Source organism: Amphiura filiformis, chromosome 12 (assembly GCF_039555335.1).
Source record: "Amphiura filiformis chromosome 12, Afil_fr2py, whole genome shotgun sequence".
NCBI lineage: Eukaryota > Metazoa > Echinodermata > Ophiuroidea > Amphilepidida > Amphiuridae > Amphiura > Amphiura filiformis.
Window position 1 is genome coordinate 56002160 of NC_092639.1, and position 20309 is coordinate 56022468.

At 38.9% G+C, this 20309-nt stretch overlaps 1 protein-coding gene across 1 annotated transcript in view; it reads right to left on the reverse strand.

The window, feature by feature from the left end:
- Positions 1 to 20309, reverse strand: part of LOC140166455 (recombining binding protein suppressor of hairless-like) — an 84614-nt gene that overhangs the window by 54803 nt on the left and 9502 nt on the right. The window contains exon 2 of the mRNA XM_072189933.1: positions 6375 to 6450. The gene's annotated coding sequence lies outside the window, so the exon portion shown is untranslated. The remainder of the gene's footprint in view (positions 1 to 6374; positions 6451 to 20309) is intronic.

Below are 20309 nucleotides of genomic sequence, written 5' to 3' on the forward strand. Positions count from 1 at the left end.
AGAATCAACTTTGATTCTCCTGAGCTTCAACAAGTCTGAGGCCCTGGTTAGTTACTAAGTACAATCTAATTTATAAGTGAAACAAGACAAGTGTGGGTGGGGAATAGTTTGGGATTGACCGATCTCTGAAAGTTCAAATTCAAACCTTTGAAGATCTTGCTTATTTGACACTTTCATATTTATATAAGTTTTTGTGTGAATAATGTATTTTTTAATTGGTAACAACCGTAACATAGTTCAACATACAAAGTAATGCGAAGCAGTATTACATGCAAATATCCCATTCTAAACTATACTGCTACTTTTCTCACTTCAAGTTTTCAAATCCAGGGCAGCCAGCTGGGCCACGCAGCCAGCACAACTTGAACACAACAGGCTCAGTCAGTATTTTATTGTTGATATTGTCTTACCCTACGATTCTTCACGGTCTCATGGGGACTGCTATTCATGTGGCGTGAGGTGGTTGTTCGGTGAAAACTAGGTTGGGAAACTATTGTACACTAGCTAGACCAAACACCGACAAGGTAAGGAGTTCACCAGCCTAAAAATACATCTTGCGCGCATGCAAATAAAAAAAGTCTTGCCTGTTCCATAAATTTGACACATGCCGGATTTGGAACTTTTTGGGGAGTTTCTTGTATAGGTCTCGCATTCAAACACTGGATTTTGCTGATGACATCCAGAAGGACTACAGGAGACCCAGTAGCCCATTAAGTATGATGGCCGAACTTGGATGGGAAACCCTAGAACTCGGACACAAAGTGAATCAAATCGCCCTTACACACAAAATCATCAGTGGTCAGGCAGTGATTATTCCAGAGCAAAGGTTTCTGCAACCTGTCACACGTCACTCCAGAAATCTTCACACCAACACACTCTAAAGACCAACAGGGAAGAAGGACTGTTGTAGGGTTGAGAAGTATTTGACCAGAACCAGGAGTCCCCAGAACCATAAGTGAATGAGGTCCTCATGAACAGATTTCCAAATATCTGTGTCAATTTTCTCATGAATTCTATTTCCATTGTCAGTTTGGGTTAATGCAATTCAAATGAGCATGGAATGGCAATAATTTTTGCCAATTCAATTGTAACCAAGAATTATAGGGATACAATACGCCCCATCTGCCTCATAATACCAATATATCACACATACAGGAAACCAAAAGTTTCCCTCCAAATCCAAAAAGTTCCCTGGAATAAGCTTCCTGGATGAATTCCACATTTTTCCAGACCTGCTCAAGACTCTATTAAATGATGATATAATACTAACAGTACTCTCTGTACACCTGACCAGTAGACATGGTTTGGTTCGTTGGAAATGGGCTATTCAAATTAAAATCCACACACCCCTGCAGAAGACATACCTTATCTTCCACACAATGTGAATTTCTAATTGGGATACCTGAATGGGTGACTCGATGTGAATTTATTACACCCCTGTATTGAAGATTAAGGTCCTGTCTTCCATTTATAAGGGGAGTATGGATTTCAACTGGAATAGCCCAATTTGCTGGTCTTGATATTGACCAACATCATGCAATACCATAACTCTTGCATTATCAGACAGTACTGTTTGCATTTAACCCTTCTATTTTCAAGCAGGTTTGTTTGGTTCTCTGTTTTCACAATTGTTCTTCCAGATTTGATCCTAATTCCATCATATCTCACAAGGCTCTTTAAAATTATTTCTGTATCATGTACTGGTTGTAGTTGATTGAAAGGAATTTTAGACAACAACAGTCACATTTTTTTCATCTCAAACATTTCAAAGAAACCATCCTCAGTCATCAGTAGTACAGCAGCTGATTGACAGACTAATGAACCTCTACTCCTTCTGTGACTGACTATGTCCATCTTGTGCTTTAAACATGTGTTTCTAGTAGTAGTATAGAATTACCTCATCCCTAATGCCACAAATATGCCAAAAAGTAAATCAAAACGCCAACATTTTGGACTTTATACTTGTAGCATACACAATCACGTTTCCTGAATGTGAAATTAGAATTAACACTAATCCGTGGTCATCATTCAAAATACAACTTAGTCAATGGGGTATTATAATAGGTTAGGGTGGGGTTGGTATCTCTTTTTTGAAGGAAAGATTCTTTTTAAAGTTTACGCATTATCAAATTATGAACTTTCCTCGAATATGCGGATTTAGGGTTTCTGAAATACCTTCGCATGATGCAATAACCATATGGTAAACCATTTCCTTTGTTATGCAGTTAGGTCTTCACTTGTTGCATTGTGGGAAGGAATTTAGGCACAAATTCACACCCGGTAGAGAACCCCAAAGTCTGCATATCCTTTGGCATTCTGACAAAAGCGGGTAAAAGCAACTCTTGGGTTCTTCCCGCCGGATATATTTGAATGATAAAGTTAAGACAGATATTACATCCCTTTTAATCAAGGTCATTCATTCATTTTTATCATGCACGCATGGTCATTCATCAACTGTGTTTATGGCTAGATACAATGTTGCTAAACTGTGTTGACCCACAGCAGCTGATAGGTGTATCCCATCATGCTCTGCAGTCTGCAGTACCATAATAAAACTGTTTGTGCCATAGAAAGTGTACACAAAATCCCTCACTTCAACTTTCAATTACTTCTATCAGGGGAGCTTAGACTTTTATTTGAGAAATGATGATCTCTTAAGTATTGTGAAACTATCCGTAGCTCTCAATATCTAAGCGGCTCTTGTTTATATTTTGTATACATTTGCTATGGAGCATGCCGGTATACTGCAGTGCATGATGGGATATTCCCTTTAGCTGCTGTGGTGTTGACCCATCGCCAACAACTTTTTGTTGGTTTGTTTTGGGCCAGCGGGTACAAGAGCCTTGTCACTCGCACAACAGCCACATTTATAACCATTAAATACCTCAGTGCATTCCGATAAAGACGAGCTAAATCTAACCTAATCACAGTATAAATTTGGGCTCTCCAACCACTTGTATGTCTTTAGATTTGCACTCATTTGAACAAGCAATAAACACAGCTTTAACCCTGAAGTATAAAGCATAACACTAACAGCCAACAGTGTTACTGACAGAAGTGGCTTGCTACCAGCAAATAAGTGGGTGAAAATGGAAAGACCTGCTTCATACAAAGGGGGCAGGGAGTCAACATGAATGTAAATTTTATGGAAAAACCTGTACCTCTTCAATGAAACTTGATGTCCGATTGGTTGACATGTATTGAACAACCAGCATCTTCTGCAAGATCATTCGAGAGTGCACTCAAGTAATTATCAATAGCTTCCTTTAATACCTATTTAAGGGTACTTGCCCATGAGTTTCATTCAGGGGCGTGTTTGAAAAACGGCACAGCACATTAGTAAAAAGAACAAAAAATACTAAAATTTTCACGGGGTTCAACCACTGCCAATTGCACTATGAATGCTAAAGATGCCTATACTGTGCCACGGTGACTGTGGTTAACATTCGGCGATTTTCAAAGATATACATATCAACACGTTTCGAGTGTATTGAAACTCAGATTTTGGTAGGAATACGGTCATAGAAAGACATATGACTCTACTTGTCTGTTTGTTTTCATTTAATACAAATTAATTTTGATGAATTGAACTGGTACGACTCTTAGCACTCGTGATAAACGACGATTAATTTAGTAATAATAAAATGAAAACGCTGGGTCATTCACGACGTCATTTGTAATTTATGTCAAAACCTGGGGAGGACCACACACATCCATGCTGCATGTATACATGCGCAATCGATACTCAATGATCCAGACAATAGCGTTTGAATATACCGCCCTGCTTGACACATCTTGTCACTTGTGGGAAGATATACTATAGGCCTACCCTAATAGCTTAAAATAGATACCCCACCGTAAATAGCTCTGTTCATTACCTCGCTGTGCTAGTTTATACGCGTAGTGTACGCACTTTTGAACCATATTTTGTTCAAAAATGATAGGAAAGGACTGTTTTCAACTAAAATGTTGGTTATCAGCAGATGCTTAATGATACCGGGAAGTGTTGCAGAAAGGTAAGCGTACTCTTTATTTATTCAAAATATCACATATCAATGAATTTAAATTTGAAATCCAAAAAGGAAATGTCAGGTCAAAATTCTCACCTTAGAATTATTGTGAAATAAAATCAAACCAAATTTAGGCTCCGCAAACAACGTCCAATTATTCCCATTGGTGTTTGCTACACGTGCATATAATAAATTATGATTTGGGGCTAATTTGAGAAGAGTTAATGCCTCGAGTTTCAAAATACACCGAGTGATGTTTTTTGATCAAAAACATCGACAATTCAAGACTCTGTAAAAACAAATCAAGAATTTTCTGGGATAATTGCAACTAAGTATGATCTAAGCTACCAGATGCATCATTAATTTCCTGACTATGATATTTAGTTGTGGGAAAAGATTACTTTAATGTTTTGGCGGGATTATTTCCCGCCAAAAATTTCAACCAAAAAGAGCATGTAGCCTTAACTGTTAATTTTCTTTTATTTATTTTATCATGTCCTGTCAGTTTTGGAACAACATCTTGTTGACATTTTACCAAATTTATGATTAAGGAAATCTTTTCATAATATGTTAGTCCTTGGAATTCTGTTACCAAAAAGTGGACCAAATTCTGTCACCAAAAGTGGACCAATTTCTGTTGCTGAAAGTGGACCAAATTTTGTCACCGAAAGTGGACCAAATTCTGTCACCGAAAAAGTGGACTAAAGATCCATACTGCCACTGAAAGTGAAATAAATTCTAATAACTTCTGTTACCTTCCATAAGTGGACCCAAATACTGTCACTGAAAGTGGACCAAATTCTGTTTCCAAAAATGGAACAAATTCCGTCATCGTAAATGGAACCAATTCAATAACCAAATTCTATCATCGAAAGTAAATCAAATAATGTCACCAAAAGTGGACCAAAACATACAAGTAACACAGATATCAACATAAAGTTTAACACAAGAATTTTAAGGAGTCATTAATGTCTATATGCCTACATTACAGCTATGGGGAATCTGTGATACTTCATTGACACAAAATAATGATACAACATACCAAAAGACTGGTGATGCCATAAACATTTAAAGAATTTTAATTGATCTTTTGACTTAAAAGTCAAAAGATCGAGGATGTCCTGTATGAATCTAGTTTCATTAACCGAATGACTTCCCCCCCCAAATATTGCAAATTCATCATTTCTATGAACGTAATCACACTCTCCCCCTTTTCTGTTTAGAGGTTAATAACATGCGCATCGGTTATTTGGAGGGCATTGAAAAATCTAAACATTTTGCCTTTGGAACCGAGGAATATCCGAGGTCCAAAGCAAAATGTTTAGATTTTTCACAATGCCCTACATATTACCGATGCAAAGTTATTAACCTCATTCATAACCGTCACTTTAATCTCTTCACCTTACAAAATAATACAAAATTTTGCTCAAAAGTTTATAAAAATAGATGATTTTTACATCTTCCCTTGCCAAAAATCGATCAGGCTAAAACAGAACGACCAATAACAAAAGTGCGTATCACAATCTGTGCAAATATGGTAGCGCGCAATCCAAATACGGCAGCCAACTCCAATGAATTAACTTGTTATGAGCAGTTTGTCACTCCTCCCACACAACATATCTATTTTACCTTCCCATGACAATATGTATGCCAATACCCATTTTACACCTGGGTGGAGAGAGCCAAAAAGGTTAAGGGCACTGTCTTAGTGCATTAGGCAATGGTACCGCAAGGGTTCGAACCTGCAACCTTCCGATCATAAGTCATAGCTCATACCACTACCTTCTGCATTTGTACACAGAACATGACAGGTGACCATTTGTCTTAGTGCATTACAAAATGTTACCGCTAGGATTCGAACCTGCAACCTTCTGATCATAAGTCAGAGCCCATACCATTCCTTCTGCATTTGTACACAGAACATGACAGGTGACCATTTGTCTTAGTGCATTACGCAATGGTACCGCTAGGGTTCGAACCTGCAACCTTCTGATCATAAGTCAGAGCCCATACCATTCCTTCTGCATTTGTACACAGAACATGACAGGTGACCAATACTGACCATGGTGACGATAAAACATGACAAGACACCTACAAAGTTCTTGTATTCTGCTGGGGAATTTGTAAAAGTTTGTGCATTTTTGTCTAACTTGTTTGGCAAGCAGAACAGACGAGTCTCTCAAGTCCACCCACATGTACTGTACATATGGGAACAGCACCTAGTGCTCATCGTGGGGAAAGAGTGTCCAACATTTGACAACAAAATATACAGGGGAGTCTGGGCCTTAATTAGACAAGCGCTTCCGCCTCTGTGCCATTGCCTAAAGTTTTTTGTTTGTAAAAATACAATTCAATTTTAATTACCTGACTTTGAATAGGAGCATTCACAAGTGTATGATATATCCTTATATTAATCCAAGGTATGAAGATTCAGCTAAATCTGAAATGAAAAAAAAAAAAAAGTATAGAATCATATAAATGAACTTTGTGCATTTTGGATATAATCGCGTATTATAAGTCTGACTGCGGATTTGAGAATTTCCCAAAATAACCATTTTTCAAGTCAACTCATTTTCAAAAACCTGAAGTTGTCACTAAATCAAGGAATCCATTTAATGATCTGCAATTCAATTCATGTTAAAAAGATTATAGAAAACAGACCAATAAAAATTGCAAGAAAATATAGAAGAAAAAAAAGAAGAAAATGTTTTTTTAAATACTGCAAATTCAAACTTTTTGGGGTGAAAAATGCGGATATTGCGAATTAAAAAAAAAATGGTGCCTGCATTTTGCTATCAAAAATCGTGAATTTCCCTATGCATTCTCAGAGCTATGCCATGTGCTGTGTGTAAATTTCACATCTTCAGATTAAAGGGCGGTACCGGTGAAATTCTCATTGCAAACCTACAAGATTCACCACACACTGGCTCAATTGCAAACAACCTGAGAATTTTTTCACATACTCAACAATAATCAACTTCCATTACCGTGTGAAAATAGTTGAGACCAGGTACTATCACCTATACTATCAGGGCATGCTTTGCCAGCAATGAGAGTGACCTGCATGGATCACTGAATAATTGCCGACTGTTGCCATTTAAACAAGGGCAGGGCTTCACTGGCTTGTCTCCTGTCTAGTTGGCCATGGTTCACCCTGGTATTCCATTGTTGTTTGACGACCTGGACTACTTTCATTGTTATCTTTACAATGATAGCAATTAAACAACAATTAATATTTAATTTATGTACAATTACAAAACAGTTTAAGGTACAATTTGTCTCAGACTGAATATTGGTATACCTGTTGACTCTCGCTATCTGCAGTGTTATTTTTTGCCTGATTTACCATAGTACTTAGTAGGAATTTCTACATGTACCTGTGTAGGCCCCTCTATGTGTTGAATATCACTGCAAACCAATTCTTAGAACAGAACTAGTGCCCAGCTACAGACATTCTTAACTGACCACTTAAGTTTGATTCAGACTCCACATCGCAGCGGCAATGCAATGCTGCGATGCTTTTGCAATATCAAAATCATCGCACGTGAAAATTAAAAGTACTGCAACGATATATCGTGGCAGTGATGTGGAGTCTGCATCTATCCTTTTATGGTCCTACTGTTCATCTTGATTTTCCAGTAGCCAATCACAAGCGTGCATGGCCTCGATATCCCAGCGCGATGCATAGAAGTTGATGTTGTTTAATGGTTTGTGGAATGATGTGGGCCGTAGTGGTCAGCGACAACTTGTAAAGTGTGCTGAGGCTTGTGGATCAACGTCTAGGCGTTGTGCCTGTGCGTAGCGCACTATAAATCACTGCGCTTTTTTTTTTTTTTTTACGTGACTTACGTGTGACTTACGTTTGGCGGACAAACCGTGAACAAAGTATTTAGGGGTGAAAACAGTCAAAATTCTTGATTTACTTAAATGTTATTAGGGGTAAAATGTCACATATTTTCAGATTTTGACACTTAAAACCCCTTGTTTTTCACTGATTTTGAGAAAAATTCATTTTTGGTCCAATTTTGGCGAAAATGGCCGTTTTAGGGTGACAAAAATTTTGACTTGCTAATTTCCTGTGAGTGTACGAACATGAAAACTATCAAATAGTGCCTAATTTTCTATGCTAATTGTGTAACAAGGGTACAATTGTGATATTAAAAGCATTGAATGGGATCCATATATTTCTTTATTTTTGTAGCAGGGGTAGAAACTCAAAGGTTCGGGTGACAATTGATTTGGAAAAAAGTATAATATTTGCCTCATTTTCGATTTGAAAATGCCATATCTCCACAATGGTATGAGCTATAGGTATGTTTTAAGTGTCTTTTTGCTCAGTATTTCAATAGCTAAATGGTGATATAACAAATAAGTAAGCTAGATTTACAGAAAAGAAAATAACTTGCAATATGCTACCCCCACCCCTAAGAATTTTGAGGGCGTGAAAAAAGTAATGGATTTTGTTTAAAAAATAAGTCCTTCAAAAACTGGGAGGTGTAAGGCTAAACAAAGAACATGTTGCTCTAACCAATACCTTTCTCTAGAGCAACATGTTTTTTGTTTAGCCCTAAGTATCTCCATTTTGAAGGACTTATTTTTTTAACAAAACTTTTTGCTCAAATTTGATGATTTGGGGCAGAAATATGCCTGTACAGTGCTATGGGGAAAATTTTTAAGTTGATAATTGTGCATTTTTTATGTCAGATTCATTTTCTTCACAAAATTTCACCCTAGAAAAAGTTCCTTTAAGTAGGATATCTTTCACTTAAAGTTTCCTCCATTCTGTCCGCCAAACGCAAGTCAAAGCTTGAACGCTGTCATAATGTTTATATACCAAATATTTCTTGCAGATTAATTTGTTTAGCAAAAATATCATGAAATTTGAATTTCGTTCTGGTATACCAGAATGAAATTACAACACATTGTCTATGGAGAAGTGAAATACACTAAATCATGCATAACTCACAAACACAAAATCAGAATCAACTGAAATTTTGGGAATAAGCTTTTTTCATGGATATCTACTGAAAAAAAATGTCATAAAAAGAGGATGCTAGGATCATGAAATACTCCTTTAAATTCTACTTTTCTACTTTTAAAGTGAAATCGATTTGTATCATTTCATGTCAATTTTAGTGATTAATAGGCTATCATCTTTCATTTTCTTCAGAACATCCCAACTTTAGGAAGAACTGAGTCCCTAAGGACACCACATGATCTCCTGTAGGCCTATAGGTTTATCAGAACTCGTTACCATCGCACTTTTTGCATCTACTGTTTTTTGGTAAATAGCGACCTTCAGGACAATGACCCACAAATCTGGGTCAGTGATGTTTTCCCAGGCTTATGATTTTGATAATTAATTTTATCATCGATCCAAAGTTGATTTTCCCTCAATTTTATCTCATTTTATCCATTTATTTCTTTATCATCTGAATAGTTGCACAGATAGAATCCAAATACAGTCTGCCTACTATCAAACCAAATCAATATTGTAATAGGTAGTCTGTTCCCACAAGTACTTTCTGGTTTTCACAAATCTGTTATGGATTCATTGCGATTGTACGACTGTGATTTACTCGTCATACCATGGACTCTCTTCACATGTATAAGAAACTGCAGATTGCTACCATCTGAGAGCTGCAGCAATATGACGCGGGAATATGACATCCATAGTTTGCTGTGCATGTCCCCAGTTGCGATTAGAATACAATTTCATTTTGTCCTTGTTTGGATGCACTTACAGACACACCCCCCCCCCCCCCCCCCACACAGTCTACCCCCCCCACCCACATTATGCACAAACACACACATACAATGTACACAAAATCAATGTAAATCCCTGCAAATTGAGAATCGCCAAATTTGAACCCATATTAAAGGTCTGATCACACTATGCTGCACTTGTGTTGCGTTGCGGTGCATCCCCGATATATCAATTACTTTTTGCCGCAACTCGGTGCAACTTGATGGATTTCCAAGTTTATAATATTGTGATGCAATATTTTTTAAGCTGTCAACTAAATGAAATTAAATTAAATTATCTCCCCACTTAATGCATTGTGTGACCCCTGAAAACGACCCAGAAGTGATGAATTCAACATGCCGACTTACATACATTGTAATACATATGGTATGATCACAAAAATTTAACTTACTTGACTGTACATCCAAGTTAATTTGTTAGAATCTCGTTGTTTGTGTAAAAGCTTACTTTCATGCCCACCCGTAAGTAATTTCATTGTCATAGTTTCAAAATTGAGCGATTTATGCAAGTTGTTTTGAAACTTAAGGAAGCTCAAACAACATTGCGATACAGCCGATATTGCGATATGTTTTTGGCCACAATACGCAATATTGAAAACACTGGCAATGCCAATACCCATGCTTACAATACTAAATTATATAGTTTGCTATCTACCTCCACCTCTGAGACATCACACGTACAAGTTTTGCAACTTCCATAAAATCAAGCCAAGATTGGTTTATACCAAGAAGTCGGAAAGGCATTGTTATCTACTCAACAATACAACTTTCTGAGCTGAGTTTTCTCTTCTTCTCTTTGGTCTCACCATGTATAAAGAGTGTCATTGCCTACCACAGAACAGGCATACTACATGTATCACATACACATCGTCAGAGGCCAATTCATTAAATACCCTAGTACTACCTACTATTAAAAACACCTGACAACTTTTCCAACAAGTTTAAAATACACACTCATAACAAAGGTACACTATAAAACCATTTATTATACACATACCTCATTATCAAGATAAAAATCCAAGCTGAAAAGGTTAGAAAATTGTATCAAAAGTTTCCCATTTTACAGGTTGTCGCAAACAAGTAATGTATATATCCCAATTCCACTGCAGAACATGTTATACCATGATCACGTACTAGACGGCCACTGAGTGTTACCCATGTGCCCCAAAACCAATGTAAATGGAAACTCGTGGGAACTACCACTGGTCCATACCTAACAACAAGTCGTGGGAAATAGCACTTCCAACAACCTGCCACCACCCCTCTGGAAAACCACCAGCTATACACTCAGGTGTACACGCACCGTGCACACAGGGCTGATATCTGAGCAGTTCAACCCTGAGCTCGACCACTGTGAGTTGAACAGTTTCCCACCACTGAGCACCACAACTGTGATTTTGACAGTTTCTCACCCTGACCAATAAAAGGCAAGTTTTGTCCTCATCTGAAGTCTAATTTTAATACCTGCACAGAAAAAAAATCGGACTGCTGCTGTTCAAATTCCACGTAGTAAAATGTTCACTTCCTAATAATTGAGCCCATTACCCACCCCTCATCTTGTAAACCCATGAACAAAACACAAAACAAACTTTGTGGTTTTCATTCACACATTAAAACACACACAAAATTCCACACAGCGAATATTATATTCATTCAATCAAGTTCAACTTCAGTGGACACTGAAAATAATGAACTTGGGCAGTACCAGCAATGAAAAACTGTAAAAGGCACGGAGGAACAGCAGCACTGCAGACTGGTGTGATCATTTTTGAACCATTCAGAGACACTTCCAGGGTATGACAATGTAAATACTGAGGCACTGACCTCTAAGTTTGAACTTGAAAGCTTATTCTCTCTCTCTCAGATATCCCTCTCTCCCTCTCTCTTGCTTGGTTCCTTTCTGTTCCACCTGTATGAGCAACTTTAAGCAGGGCAACAATCAAAGGAATTTGGTTCACAAAGGAACTACTAAAGCTGGTTAATAACCATATCAAGTATTTTGTTAGATTTAATTCACACTGACTGGTGGTGAGCCCTGTGTGATTAAATACCACTTGAATTGTGTTTCCTCTTCTATTTACGCGCACCAGAGCAATATCATTCAAATCATAATAATAATAATAACAACAATAAAACTCTTTTGTACTGGATAGAAGTTAGTAGCATTTGTGGGGTTTTTTTTAATTTTTTGTTCTTTTATTCTGGTAATCGGAACCAGCAACACGATATGTCAAGACGTATCACCACGGTGTCAATAAATTATTTTATTTTTAGTGTATTTATTTAAGCTATGAATTTCTCACTATGGTATACTATTATATCATGGGCATCAATCCTGGGTTGGGGGACACAGGAACACACCCCCCCCCCAAAAAAAAAACTTTTGAAAAAATGAGAATTGTACGTACTTTTCAGCCATTTATTGACAATTCACATCAAACAGCCCCCCCCCCCCAATACACACACTTTTCCAAGATGGATTGATGCCACTAAGGTTGACCTTCAGTTGAAGTTATCTGTGATGAATAACCCAACACATTCAAAGGACGTAGGTCATTCTAATTTCTATTAAGAATATACAAATATACCAGGGTTCATGAACCGTGTCCTTACAGATGAGCATATCTGAGATCCCGGTGATTTATCAAATCGGTCGTCATGACAATTAGTTGATAATTTGTCAAATACAATTGAAAACCTGGTTGCACAAAGTGTCAAGTCAGACACTGACTTATTGAATAAACATTTTTTTTAATCTTTGAAGATGCCAACATTTTGCAAGAAGAAAACAACTTTTTCTGGAATTCCAAAATTTGGGTTGTAATCTGATGTACCCATTGACCCAATGCCTATACATTGCAGGGCTCAAAATAAAGGGCCTTATTAGTGGTGATTCAGTTGCCACCAAAATTTTCATAAAATAGCCCCATGAAAAATATCTCCCAATAGCAAAAAGTACATACCGTACCACTTTCACTAGCACTAGGATCCACAACATGCTCATCTATCAAGGCACAGTTCTTTAACCCCAATACATTTGTACATTCATTGAATGACCTTTGACAATTTGGGTACTAAAACTCATACTCTGCAACTTTAGGTCAAATTTTGCATAATGTTTTTTTATTAAGGTTATTGAACTATGCCACTGGAATGAGGCCATTGTGGTCCATAGTGTAGGTTGTCAAACATGACAATCTCTGGCGCACAGTTCCTTAACCTCAATATGCTCCTACACTCAAAGAATGACCTTTGGATATGCTGGGTACAAAAACTCATAATCCATAACTTTAGGTCAAATTTTATGCTATACTGTTGAATGGAAGCTTAATGAACCATGTAATTTGGGTGGGATGAGGTCGTTATGGTCCAGTGTTTTTGTAGAATCTTGAGACTGATACAAATTAATACAAATTAATACAAACACATTTAAACAAACACAAACAAACGTTAATTTACACTATCACCTTGATTACTGTGGGAAAGTGCTGGATAATAATATCACATTGTGCTATTTATAGAGCTGGGTATTTCCCATCATAATATTCCCACGGCTCTCACACACTCCAGAAAGGTAAGACCTTTGGAATTTATTCAATTGAAGCTGTTTGTGTCCTACATGTATTACTATTAGTATTATTGATTATCATATTTATTTGTATTTTTTAAGATGGTATTACACCCCTTGGTAAATTTGTGACTATTTTTGCATTTTTCTCAAAAAATAATAACACACTGGTCACAAAATTATGTATATATTATACATGTAGGGGCAAGGAATCCAGTTACTACACTGGAATTTCAGTAACTCAAGACAAGCGACGGCACATTACCATGATTATTTATGATAAGAAAAGAGGTACCACTAGAATGTACCTCATTTCTTACAAGATACATATTTGGTGCATACGCACCAATATGAACCTCGCGCCAATCGATCCGTGTTCAACGTATAAGTGACGTATATTTCATTGCTTAAGCATTGGAGAAATAGGTAACCTTGAAAATAGGGACCCAAATTTTATGATTTTTCTTATAACTTGACCTTTGACCTCGCTTGACCTCAATTTTATTTCGGCATATATTTCCCTCGTATCAAGGATTCCACCCACCAAATTTGAGCCCGATCGACAAAGTTTGAAATTTGACCCTCCGTAATGACCTTTGACCTTGGTTGACCTCGATTTTATTTCGGGCATGTAATCCCCTCGTATCAAGGATTCGACCCACCAAGTTTGAGCTCGATCGGACAAAGTTTGAAATTTGACCCCTCCGTAATGACCTTTGACGCTCGCTTGACCTCAATTTTATTTCGGGCATATATTCCCTCAGATCCAGGATTCCACCCACCAAATTTGAGCCCGATCGGACAAAGTTAGTGACGCATATGTTGCTTAAGCTTTCCAGGAAGCTTTTCACTTTAAAGGGAATTTTATCAAACACCCCAAACAGAAAGAATTTCTTGCCAATTTATCACCACGCATGCTCAATGCAATTAGTAAATCAACCTCTATGCAGAAAACAAAATATCGTTTTGTCTAAAAACACTATTTTCTCTGAAAATAGTGAAATTTTATATTTTTATATTACACACTATCATCGCTTGAATATTTGTTTTGATGAAAGTATCATAAATATTTAAATGAAGGTAAATATAATTTACTATATTCAGGCTTTCCCCATGTCCCCACATTCGATTCAGAAGTAAACACTAATACCTCGCGCCTACCGCGCGAGGAATAATAAACCATTTGTCTTGAATCACTGAAATTTCAGTGAAGTAATTGGATTCCTTGCCCCTATCATATACATAACTTTTGTTACCAGTGTGTAGTTATTTTTTGAGAAAAAAGCAAAATTAGTCACAAAATTTATCAGGGGGTGTAGTAGCACCTTAATCATGAATCCAATCAAATAGTAGCGAGTACATTATTATATGTTCCAGCCACGGTGACACCTCGTTACGTTACACTGGACAAATTCCATTTACTGTCAGAGGAGGTTTGTGGATGTAAGTATAATGGAGTAACTAAACATGTAATCGATATAGCATTAAGCAATGGGGGGGGGCAGATATATACCAAATGACAAATTGGAGGTACTAGTTTGGTCTCCATGCATGGCATTTTACCAATATGGCAGAATTACTAGTATTTATATAAACGGGGCAATTCTCAATAAAATTGTTTGTTACATGATCAAATAGCGTGAAGATTCACCTAATGGTGCACTTGGGCTCCTTTCCCTTAAGGTGAATTTCATGCACACAGAGAGCACCCTCCTCTGAAATTCCAACAAGAGTTAAGGTTCTGTGCTCTTATTTACCGGTGGGAATTTTACGGGAGGGTACCGTAAGGTTGTGTCTAAAATTCCAATGTCAAGGGAGTCCATAGCGCCATAATAGGCGAAGCTTTACAGTTTCAACAACTCTTCCTATAGATATACCTTTGTACAGGACCCAAGCGTTGTTAATCGGTGATGAATCCACAGTCTAGTAGTGTATACACGAATGCAAGGTAACACGTACGCGTGAGCGCGTAAGATTCGTCATGCCTGGAAACACTCTCTTAAGTTTGAGGCAGCAGCTAAATCTTTACCGCTTTATCACAGATAACAACTCGCGTCCGGCGCGTCTGCGTGGTTTACTTCGCTCGGGCATTTAAAGCTGCCCTCACAAAGTAAACCATGCAGACAATGTGGACGCATCATTGTTAATTCGTGATGAACAACGGTGAAACATGATTGAATCCCTAAATAATAATGCAATTGATCAATGTTCAGAATATCACAAAATGGTGAATCTTGATCTGGTCAAAAAGTGGGGTGGGGCCCCACAATTAATCAGGGTTTAGGAGGCATTCGTGCAGGCTGAAACTAAGGGTGGTGCTGTACAGGTGCCCGCACGTATCCCTCAGCTTGTCTGCATGTATCAAAAACATTTATTAATTTTTCATATACTTTTTAAAAGGAAATCCAGTTGATCTTTCAAAATATTGTCACATAGGGTAGATAAATAAACTTACTTTCTTGTTTCAGTGGGAGGTTTATTTTATAGTGGTACCCACCCCCATGTTACATGTAGGCTACAACAAACGGAGATAATTCGTTCAAAATCTTTCTGAAACATAAATCATTCTAACATTTGACAATCAATCATCTAGTATAAAAGTCAGTCAGCTCATAGATAGTGAAGGGTAACTCCTCATTCCATTTTTCACAACAAAAATGACAAGCACAGTCCAAAATCTATTGAGTGTGATCCACCAAGGATGAACAGATCAAGCCAGCAACATAAACAGGTGTCATGAATCCTTGGTGAGGTCAAAGGTCAAATTAAGTGCAAACTGACAAATCTCCTACCATGCATGTTTCGTTCTTTTAACATGACCTTACCGGTGAACCCTGGCTGGGTGTAGCAGAGCGCCCACAGGGAAGCAGTCCATCTTTGTCACATAATAACAACCACAACGTTACCAAGAAATGTTTCAAAAGTAAATGGTAGGCACAGATTTTAAGAAATTTATCCCCAAGTTTAAGAAACTCACACAGGATAGTAATAGTATATTTAATATATTAGAAGCAGTTTGCAGTTGTGAAGGAAAGTATCTTAACCCTAAGTGTCCCTAATGTTACTAGGTACTATAATATACTACTGCCTACAGGTGCCTCCCCCTTCAGCTGGGCGGGGAGGAGGGTGGGGGAATATATTGGGCACCTCCGACAAAACCAGGTTCAGGCCATTAGGGTTAACTCTGTCTGACAACTTTTCAATAGATTTTATTCTTATCAACAATAATTTCTGTCAAAGTAAAAGGGAACATTTCTGCCAAATTTGAGTATATACGGTACCTGAAAAGTTTTAAATTGTACGTAAAAATAAAGTGAACATTTTTTTACCAAGTAAATTCCAACTTTTAGGTTGTAGGTATACCATAGCAATTTCACTTGACACAGGCAACCTGACACACAGGTCAACCTGTTAGTCCTTGCTCGCCTCCGCCTCCGAGGCAAAAAACTCCGGGATTCAATGGGAGGCTGCTCATGACTTACCAGCAATACAAGACACTGTAGTCGCTTGGAGCAGGATCGTATATATTCCAGTCCTCAAGACACAGTTCTTTAACCTCAATAAATGACAATATGCTTACTGTGTTTATAATATGATCTTTCAATGTACTGGGTACAAAAACTCATACCCCATTACTTGAGAACAATTCTTAATCTACTACCATGAAGCAGGGTTTATTGGACTATGCCATTACAGATTAGACTATTTCTGTCCATTATGGCTGAGCCAAACAGGTTCTTGCAAAGTTCAGTCGGCTACCAGTGGGTGCATTGCGCACAGCTAGTGTCAACAACATGTAGCGATTTTCAGCTAAATGTTTACAAGATGTTGCAGGGTATTGAATTAAGCAATGTGGCAGGCATACAACACCCGATTGGGTGTGACATTAACACATGTTGTCTTGTCTGTCTGTTTGGCTGTCTGCTCACTACAGCTGCTAACTTTCTTTTTTGAAACTTTTGTAACATTTTTAATTTTTTCATGCTCTCCTCTTCCTGATTGCAGATCCCTGCTCTATATACTGTAATATACAGGTATTTTTAGGCTTTATGAGGTGAGTGGCAGACCGCAGATGTCCACAGTTGGTTGCGTGTCCACAATTTATCCGAGTATGATGGAAAAAGTCCATGTTTGACAGGTCTTACATACTCGCACATCCACACCAATCATGCCGACATTTGAACAACCATTTTTATAGAAGTTAATCTTGAATTTTCTGTAACATTTTTTTCACCCGCAAAGACAAACTTTCTCAGTAATGACTTTCCTGGATTACAGCTTTGTTCATAACAATATCAACCTTTGATTCTCATCATTGAATCCCTTAAAATACTATGTAACCCAGGAAAAGAAAAGCAATTAACTCCCCAAAGTTGTGTTCACTTTTTGAGACCCCCCCCCCCCCCCGCGCAAACTTACCCCAACATTAAGGACCGTCGATATAACGATAATAATTTCAATGAATCGACTATCCAATAATATCAAAATTGCTGATATCTCTTTCTGAATGAAATTGATAAATCCCAGTTGCCGATAATGAAAAAAAAGTATTGAAAAATCAGAAAAAAAGGACTGAAATTGAGCTCCATATTTAAGTTGCTGGAAGGTGGTTGGTGCATTTGTGAGTCCAAATGGCATAGCACTCCATAAGTTGCTGGAAGGTGGCTGGTGCATTTGTGAGTCCAAATGGCATAGTACTCCATAAGTGGCTGGAAGGTGGCTGGCGCATTTGTGAGTCCAAATAGCACAGCACTCCATAAGTTGCTGGAAGGTTGCTGGCACATTTGTGAGTCCAAATGGCATAGTGCTCCATAAGTGGCTGGAAGGTGGCTGGTGCATTTGTGAGTCCAAATGGCATAGCACTCCATAAGTCGCTGGATGGTTGCTGGCGCATTTGTGAGTCCAAATGGCATAGCACTCCATAAGTTGCTGGAAGGTGGCTGGTGCATTTGTGCGTCCAAATGGCATAGTGCTCCATAAGTGGCTGGAAGGTGGTTGGTGCATTTGTGAGTCCAAATGGCATAGCACTCCATAAGTCGCTGGAATGTTGCTGGTGCATTTGTGAGTCCAAATGGCATAGCACTCCATAAGTTGCTGGAAGGTGGCTGGTGCATTTGTGAGTCCAAATGGCATAGTGCTCCATAAGTGGCTGGAAGGTGGCTGGCGATTTGTGAGTCCAAATAGCACAGCACTCCATAAGTTGCTGGAAGGTTGCTGGCACATTTGTGAGTCCAAATGGCATAGTGCTCCATAAGTGGCTGGAAGGTGGCTGGTGCATTTGTGAGTCCAAATGGCATAGCACTCCATAAGTCGCTGGAATGTTGCTGGTGCATTTGTGAGTCCAAATGGCATAGCACTCCATAAGTTGCTGGAAGGTGGCTGGTGCATTTGTGAGTCCAAATGGCATAGTGCTCCATAAGTGGCGGGAGGGTGGCTGGCGCATTTGTGAGTCCAAATAGCACAGCACTCCATAAGTTGCTGGAAGGTTGCTGGCACATTTGTGAGTCCAAATGGCATAGTGCTCCATAAGTGGCTGGAAGGTGGCTGGTGCATTTGTGAGTCCAAATGGCATAGCACTCCATAAGTCGCTGGAAGGTTGCTGGCGCATTTGTGAGTCCAAATGGCATAGCACTCCATAAGTTGCTGGAAGGTGGCTGGTGCATTTGTGAGTCCATATGGCATAGCACTCCATAAGTCGCTGGATGGTTGCTGGCGCATTTGTGAGTCCAAATGGCATAGCACTCCATAAGTTGCTGGAAGGTGGCTGGTGCATTTGTGAGTCCAAATGGCATAGTGCTCCATAAGTGGCTGGAAGGTGGTTGGTGCATTTGTGAGTCCAAATGGCATAGCACTCCATAAGTCGCTGGAATGTTGCTGGTGCATTTGTGAGTCCAAATGGCATAGCACTCCATAAGTTGCTGGAAGGTGGCTGGTGCATTTGTGAGTCCAAATGGCATAGTGCTCCATAAGTGGCTGGAAGGTGGCTGGCGCATTTGTGAGTCCAAATAGCACAGCACTCCATAAGTTGCTGGAAGGTTGCTGGCACATTTGTGAGTCCAAATGGCATAGTGCTCCATAAGTGGCTGGAAGGTGGCTGGTGCATTTGTGAGTCCAAATGGCATAGCACTCCATAAGTCGCTGGATGGTTGCTGGCGCATTTGTGAGTCCAAATGGCATAGCACTCCATAAGTTGCTGGAAGGTGGCTGGTGCATTTGTGCGTCCAAATGGCATAGTGCTCCATAAGTCGCTGGATGGTTGCTGGCGCATTTGTGAGTCCAAATGGCATAGCACTCCATAAGTTGCTGGAAGGTGGCTGGTGCATTTGTGCGTCCAAATGGCATAGTGCTCCATAAGTGGCTGGAAGGTGGCTGGCGCATATGTGAGTCCAAATGGCACAGTACTCCATAAGTTGCTGGAAGGTTGCTGGCACATTTGTAAGTCCAACTGGCATAGTGCTCCACAAGTGGCTGGAAGGTGGCTGGTGCATTTGTGAGTCCAAATGGCATAGCACTCCATAAGTTGCTGGAAGGTTGCTGGCACATTTGTAAGTCCAACTGGCATAGTGCTCCACAAGTGGCTGGAAGGTGGCTGGCGCATTTGTGAGTCCAAATGGCATAGCAATCCATAAGTTGCTGGAAGGTTGCTGGCACATTTGTGAGTCCAAATGGCAAAGTGCTCCATAGGTGGTTGGCGCATTTGTGAGTCCAAATGGCATAGTGCTCCATAAGAGGCTGAAAGGTGGTTCGAGTCCAAATGGCATAGTGCTCCATAAGTGGCTGGAAGGTGGCTGGTGCATTTGTGAGTCCAAATGGCATAGCACTCCACAAGTCACTGGAAGGTGGCTGGCGCATATGTGAGTCCAAATGGCACAATACATTTTGTTAGATAGGTATCGGTATTCAGTTATGTCGACACATATGTTGACATTACAATAAATTCATGGATGAATGTAGAAGATATGAAT